The following is an 8,025-nucleotide window of genomic DNA, read 5'->3' on the forward strand; positions in this document are numbered from 1 at the left end:
TAAGCACCTAAAATGTGCTAAATATTGTTGTCACTCCCGTAATGTTTCAAAGCACAGATTTAGCAGCCAATTTAATAATGTGATTAAGATACAATATTTTAGGGGTTGGCAAACTTCTGGAAAGGGCCAAATATTTTATGCTTTGTAGGCAATACAGTCTTTTTGACAACTATTTAACTCTTCTGTTGCAGCAAAAAGTAGCTATAGACAATATATAAATGAATATGCATGACTGTGTTCCAATGAGAATTTATGGACACTTACATATGAATTTCATATAATTTTCACATGTCACAAAATATTTTTCCTTTGATTTTGTTTCAACGATTTAAAATTTAAAAACCAATTTTAGGGCCACCTGGCTGGCTCAGTGGATAGAGCATGTGACTCTTGATCTCAAAGTTGTGAGTTAGAGCCCCTCCTTGGGGATAGAGTTTATTTAAAAAAAATTTAATAAAAATAAGAATTTAAAAAGCAATTTTAGTGGTTTTTCGGCAGTGAACCAGGTTTGGCCTGTGGGTTGTGATTTGCCTACCCATACAAAACTGAGTGAAAAAAACAGGGTGTAGAATTATATTTACAGTATGATTTCCCATAATTCAAAAAAGAAGACTGACACATAAAGAAAAAGCTGAAAGTAAGGGTGCCTGGGTGGCTCAGTCGGTTGAGTGTCTGACTCTTGGTTTCGGTTCAGGTCATAATCTCAGGGTTGTGAGATCGAGCCCCAAGTTGAGCCCCGGAGGAGCTCCACGCTGAACGTGGAGTCTGCTTCTCTCCTTCCTCCTCTGCCCCTCCCCCTACTCACACAGTCTCACTTTAAAATCAATAAATAAATCTTAAAAAAGGAAAAGAAGGGCGCCTGGGTGGCTCAGTCGTTAAGCGTCTGCCTTCGGCTCAGGTCATGATCCCAGGGTCCTGGGATCGAGTCCCACATTGGGCTCCCTGCTCGGCAGGAAGCCTCTTGCTTCTTCCTCTCCCACTCTCCCTGCTTGTGTTCCTGCTCTCGCTCTCTCTCTCTTTGTCAAATAAATAAATAAAATCTTAAAAAAAAAAAGGAAAAGAAAACACCATGCACTAAGAAAGAAAGAAAGAAAGAAAGAAAGAAAGAAAGAAAGAAAGAAAGAAAGGGCTGAATGTAAATCTACAAAATGTGGTTATATTTTTATTCTGAATTATGGTGGATTTTCCTCTCTTTTTGGTAGTTTCAAATTTTATGGAAGGGAATATTTTACTTTAGCAATGGAAATAAAATGTTTTGAAAGAATAAATGTGGTAGTGTTCACCCCAACAGCATATATACAAAAATTCATGAAGAAGGAGAAAATTACAGGCATACCTTGGTTTATTGTGTTTCACTTTCTCATGCTTCCCAGATATTGCATATGTTATAAATTGAAGGTTTGTGGCAATGCCACTTTGAGCAAGTCTATCCGACCATTTTTCCAACAGCATTTGCTTACTTCATGTCTCTGTGTCACATTCTGGTAATTCTTGACATATTTCAGACTTTCATTATTATTATTATATTTGTTATGGTGATCTGTGATTAGTGATTAGACTTGCTGAAAGAGCAGATGATGATTAGCATTGCTTAACAGTAAAGTATTGTACTTTATTTAAAACATATTGTACATGTTTTAGACATAATGTTATTGCACTTAATAGACTACAACATATGATAGACAAATTTTTTCTATGCACTGGGAAACCCAAAAAATCATTTAACTTGCTTTATTGTGATATTCGCTTTATTGTGGTGGTCTAGAAGTGGACCCACAAGATCTCCATGGTATGGCTGTGGAATGAATCCTGTGGTGTTGGACTGGTTCTGGAGTTATCTATGTATATATCAATGTGTATCTGCCTATCTATATCTAGATGCCAATCTAGCTATCACACTATCTATGGAAATGTCCGCTGAGAGAGCATGAAAGCAGCAACACTTCAAGAGCAATGAGCACACCCAGGGTGCCAATCTTGGTTTCTAAGTAACAGGTCTCCACTAAAAGAACCAAGGCTCCTTGGAGAAGTATCTGATTCCAGGACCCGGTCAGGGGTAAAATGCAAGATGAGCGGAACATCTGGGTGGCTCAGTCGGTTGAATGTCTGACTCTTGGTTTCCGTTCAGGTCATAATCTCAGGGTTTATTGTAATCTCGTGGAACGTCTTGTGGGAGAAAGTAAGTGCTCAAGTAACCATAGGGACACGTCAAGTGGACACAAAAGCTGGCTTAAATGCGCTTCCACGGGCCAAATCTGGGACAACTGGAGCATTGAAATAAATGACAGCAACAGATTCCAGCCCAGTGGATAAAACAGGAAACCATGAATCCCTAGGGTATAAAAAATAAATAAAATATTAAAAGGTTTGATGAGAAATGGACGACGATTTCCGTCGTTTCAAAGTACCTCCTTCCATAACGCTTTATAGTTATAAAAGGGAAAAGTGTCACTTTACAGTCGGTTAAGCCTGTGGGACATCATGTTCCTCGAGAATCCAAGAGAACAGCGTCGGTAGGGAGACAAACACTAAGCTGAAACCGAGCGCCGTTTGCTACGCCGCGCCGACGGGGGCGCAGCATCACTCGTGTGCAGAGCGCGGATCCAGAAGCGGACAGAGGGACGGTCTCCCCCGGAGCCAGGCCCCCGGCGCTGGCCGCGCAGCCCGAGCCCGGCCGGCCGCCGACCGCCCCACACACGCCGCGCAGCGTCCCCGCCGCCGCCGCCAGGAGGCTCCGCGCGCCTTCCCGCCTTTCCGCGCGCCGCGGTCGGGCCGGGCGGGCGGCGACGGCGCGGCCATTGTCCCGCAGCCGCTCCCGGGCGCGCGCGAGGGGCTGGCCGGGCGGCCGCGGGGTCCCGAGCCGGTGCGCCCCGGCGCCGCGCGCCTCTTCCCGCGGGCCGCCGCCCCGAGGCCGGGACCCCGCCGCCCGCCGCCCGCCGCCCGCGCCGCCTTTGTGACGGTCCCCAGCCCCTCGGAGCCGGCGCGCCGCCGCCGCCGCCGCCGCCGCCTCTGCTCCCGGGGCTGCAAATGGCGCCCGGCCGCCTCTGCGCCTCCCGCCGCCCTCCGCCCGCAGGGAGGCTCCGGGCCCCTCCGCAGCCCCATCACCCCGCCGGCCCTCTGGCGTGAACACCTCCGGAAGCCCCAGAACCACCAAGTCAACAGACTTTAAAAAAAAAGAAAAAAGATTGTGGTGAAATACACATAACATAAAACCTATCATTTTAAGGACAGCTCAGTGATATTAAATACACTCACAGTGTTGTGCAACCGTCACTACTATTAGTTCCAGAACTTTGTCCTTGCCTGGAAGGGAAACCTGCACGCACTAGCAGTCATTCCCTCCTCCCCGCGCAGCCCCTGGCAACCACCACTCTGCTTCTTGTCTCTATGGATTTGTCTATTCCGGACATTTTATGTAAGTGGGATTAAACAATCGGATGTCCTTTGTGACGGGCTTCTCTCACCTGGCATGATGTTTTCAAGATTCATCCATGCTGTAGAATGTATGAGAACTTCATTCCTTTGAATGGGTGAAGAACATCCCACTCTACGCATATACCACATTCTGTTTATCCATTCAGCAGTTGGTGGACATTTGGGTGTTTCCACCTTTTGACTATTGTGAATAGAGCCCCTATGTTCGTTTCCATCTGGGTAAAAGTTTTTGTTTGAGCACCTGTTTTCAAATTCAGCTCTTTTGGGTATGTATAACTGAATAGACTTTTGCTCCCCTACTAATGGAAAACCCTACAGCCACCTGCAATTTTCTCCCCATTGATTCTGGCAGCTCCTGGAGGTATACAACGCATGCTCCAGTAAAATTTCCTGTCTGTCTTGATTTTCCTGATATAGGAGACATATAGGTCAATATTCCTGCCCTCTCCAGGGCCTCTTCTCAGGGGATCTATCCTCTATACCACAATCCAGTCCCAGCTTCCAAATAACACACGCCCCCGTTCCACCCTAACCCTTTGGTCAGAGCCCTCTGCTGCCTGACCGAAGGTGCAATGTGACCCCAGAGAACCCAATTTTTGCTGAGCAGAAACTGAGGTGTTTTCTTTTGGAGGATTTTACCTGAAGGACAAAGCAGTGGTCAGGTCAGGGTGAGGCAGCCATTTAGGGCTTGATGAGTGAGCAGAAGAAAGCTAATCTTCCAAGAGTGGCTGGGGAACTTCACACACTGGGAGAGAGAAGGAGCCAAGGAGCATGGACAAGGACTGTGAGAAATCAGGAGCAGTCTCGGTTCTTGTTAATTCCAGGTGATCTGCTGATTTTCTCACCTAGGATGCTCATAAAATCCCTCATTTTAATCTTGAAACAAATCTTTTTAAAACTGCCCTCAAACTTTAGTTTGCATCAGAATCCCCCTGGGATGATGCTGATGCTGCTGGTTCTGGGACCACACTGAGAGCCATTGCCTTCAGCTTGCTTGAGTGTCTGTTCCTTGAAGCCAAGAGTGCCCCAAGACAGGTGCTCTGATGTCTGCTGCTCAATCTGTAGGTGCTTGAAAAAGCTGAAATCCTAGCAGCCTGCAGTGCTCACCAACAGAGTCCATCCAGCTGGATTTAATCTCTCTTGCCTTAGCTGGGCTAAGGACACATGGAGGATGGAGGATGTGCAGAGTTGCGAAATGCAGGGCAGTCAGTGCTCCTACCTTTCAGCTCTGCCTCATGCTTTTGGCAGGTGTTCAAAGCAGTGCAGTCTGAGCTCCCAGCTTCTCACCAAGATTTAAGATCATGCTTCTTTAGTTTCTGCCTATAGCTCTCACACTGAAGGCTCAGACATACTTCCCTGGAGCTGAGCCAAGTGACCATCTTTTCTCCTGGTGAGATATTTCCAGAGACTTCCCCCAAAAAACTTCATACAGAACAGCTGCATCCCTTCCCTGATCCTCATATCTACTAGACATGTTTAAATCTTAGTGATGCTCACAGATTGGTCCATACATACCAGATTGGTTTAATCCTAGTGACGCTCACGGGGGGGGGGGGGGGAGGGTGAGCGTCACGGGTGATTGGTGGCACCTACCCACCTACCCTACATGAGGAATAACAGATCTCTTGTCCCAACCAACATTCTAGATCACTGGTATGCAAACTCTCTGTAAAATGTCAGACAGGAACGATTTGGGGCTTTGCAGATGAAAGATGTCTGTCACAATCACTCAACTTCGCCATTGTAGCTCAAAACCTGGCATATACAATGTGGAAAGGAATGGAATGGGTGTGTCTGTGTTCCAATAAAACTGTATTTGCAAAAAAATAGGCAGCAAGTGGGATTTGGCCCAACCTCTGTTTTGGATAGTCTTTTTTTTTTTTTTCTGTTATTAAATAAAGTTAATGAGTCTTCAAACAGATGGAAAGTGTATTTAGTGTTAGCAGTTCTAATTGTTATGGAGACTCTAAAAAAAATCTATAGGTTTTCTCAAGAGCTGGCAGTAAGCCCAGCCACTCTTAAATAAAACCAGCCTCAACATTTTCAAAAAATGTAGAATTATATCAATATATAGCTAAAACTGAACCAACTTCCTGTCTTTAAAAGATAAATATTTGACACTGTTGTTTAAGCAGAAATAATTCCTGAAACAAAAATATGCACATATGTCTTAAAGGTTTATATTAAACATGGAATGTTGAGACAACAGAAATGAGAACTTAGATCTATATGATATAGATTATATCTACCAATTTATTACTTTATTCTCTCCTATTTTTAGTCCTTTATATATAAAAAGTAAAAATAGCAAAACAACACACAACCCAGACAACAATGAATCATATAAACAGACTTGGTACACAGCCACTTTTACACAAAAACCAACTCAGCTCCAAAAAGCAGAAAGTTTCCCACGCCTTAAAAAAATGTATCAGTTGCTATTGTTTTAATGGTTAGAACCATTTCCAACTTCATCATCTCTCTCTCCATCTTTTGTGTGTGTGTGTGTGTGTGTGTGTGTGTGTGAGAGAGAGAGAGAGAGAGAGAGAGATAGCAGTTTTGACAAGTGCCTTTGTAAGAGGAATTAATCCACTGGGAAACTTCCCAGTTTCCAAGTTTTCTATTTTCCTTCTGTTCTTGCAAAGTGTGTGGCCATAGAGCTCAGGGCTTAGAACGGTTGTGTCTTTTCTGATTTTTCTGTTGTCTGCCATTAGTTTTGGCTTATATTGCATTCTGTTTTACCCACTCGTCAAGGAGTAGGTAGTCTTCCTTCACAGAATCTAAATGTCCTGCCTTGGGATTCTCTGCCCAGAAACTGTCTCATTTAAGGAAGTAATTGGTCCTAACACCATGGGACAGAAAGGTATGAAAAGATGTTTGATGGAAGTTGCTCTGTTTAGAGCTCTATTTAATAGCTTTCTATTTCTATTTCTATCTAATGTCTTTTTTTTTTAAGATTTTATTTATTTATTTGAGACAGAGGGAATGAGAGAGACAGAGAGCACATGAGAGGGGGGAGGGTCAGAGGGAGAAGCAGGCTCCCCACCGAGCAGGGAGCCCGATGCGGGACTCGATCCCGGGACTCCAGAATCATGACCTGAGCCGAAGGCAGTCGCTTAACCAACTGAGCCACCCAGGCGCCCCCTATCTAATGTCTTATTCATAGAATTCCTCATTAGAATTTCACATAAAATAATGGCACTGGGAAAAACAGTGAACTAACTTTAAATTATGACAGATTATTAACTCATTCATTTGAGGGGATCAATCCTCAATTCATTTCATTCATTCTAAAAGTGACTTACCCATTTTAAACTTAGCCATTCCAAAATTCCCAGTTATCTAACATAGGTCAATTTTAAGTTCTCAAAGTACAGAAACTAGTTAAATTGCATTGGTTTCTGAAGACAAAATGAGAAATAAAGAAAAAAAAGCCTTTTTCTTGGGGCAGCTGGGTGGCTCAGTTGGTTAAGCATCTGACTCTTGGTTTCAGCTCATGTCATGATCTGGGAGTCCTGAGATCAAGCCCCTGCATCAGGCTCCACACTTAGCATGGAGTCTGCTTGAGATTCTTTCCCCGTTCCACTCTCGCCCCCTCCAGGCCTCCCCATGCTATGCTCTTTTCTCTCTGTCTCTAAAATAAATAAATAAAATCTAAAAAAAAAAAAAAAAAGACTTGTTCTTACACTTGGACGAGGCTGTTTCTATTATAAACTTGTCACTAGGGTAACTCAATCTGATTTTATGTAAATCAAAACAAAAATTTAGTTTAAGGGGCTCCTGGGTGGCTCAGTCGTTGAGCATCTGCCTTCAGCTCAGGTCATGATCCCAGGGTCCTGGGATTGAGCCCCGCATCAGGCTCCCTGCTCTGCGGGAAGTCTGCTTCTCCCTCTCCCACTCCCCCTGCTTGTGTTCCTTCTCTCGCTGTGTCTCACTCTGTTAAATAAGTAAATAAAATCTTTAAAAAAAAAAATTTAGTTTGAGGGATGCCTGGGTGGCTTAGTCAGTTAAGTGACCAACTCTTGATTTCGGCTAAGGTCATGATTTCAGGGTTGTGGGATTGAGCCCCATGTAGGGCTCTGCACTTGGTGGCAGGCGGTCTCCTTGTCCCTCTCCCTCTGCTCCTCCCCCAGCTCACGTGTGCGCTCTTTCTCTCTCTCTCTCTCTAATAAATAAATGAATAAACACTTCTAAAAAATTTAGTTTGAGGGTGCCTGGGTGGCTCGGTCAGTTAAGCGTCAGCCTCAGGCTCAGGGCATGATCCCAGGGTCCCGGGATCGAATCCCACATCAGGCTCCCTGCTCAGCAGGGAGTCTGCCTCTCCCACTCCTTCTACCCCTCCTCCCTGCTTGTGCTCTCTCTCTCTCTCTAGTCCTCACACTCTCAAATAAAGAAATAAAATCTTCTAAAAAAATTTTAGTTTGAGACTATTTCCTATTTAGTCCTAGATTGATTTAACCAAATTAAAGATGATTTGTATTAATTTCAATCCCAAACTTGATAAATACTTCATTAACAACTAAGATCACTGCTTCTAAGTATTTTTAGATCATAAAGTGGTTAATTGTTTTACTAATAACTATTTTATAT

Source organism: Mirounga angustirostris, unplaced genomic scaffold (genome assembly GCF_029215605.1).
Source record: "Mirounga angustirostris isolate CCGP_5_RB_7025 unplaced genomic scaffold, mMirAng1.0.hap1 SCAF_4, whole genome shotgun sequence".
Lineage (NCBI taxonomy): Eukaryota > Metazoa > Chordata > Mammalia > Carnivora > Phocidae > Mirounga > Mirounga angustirostris.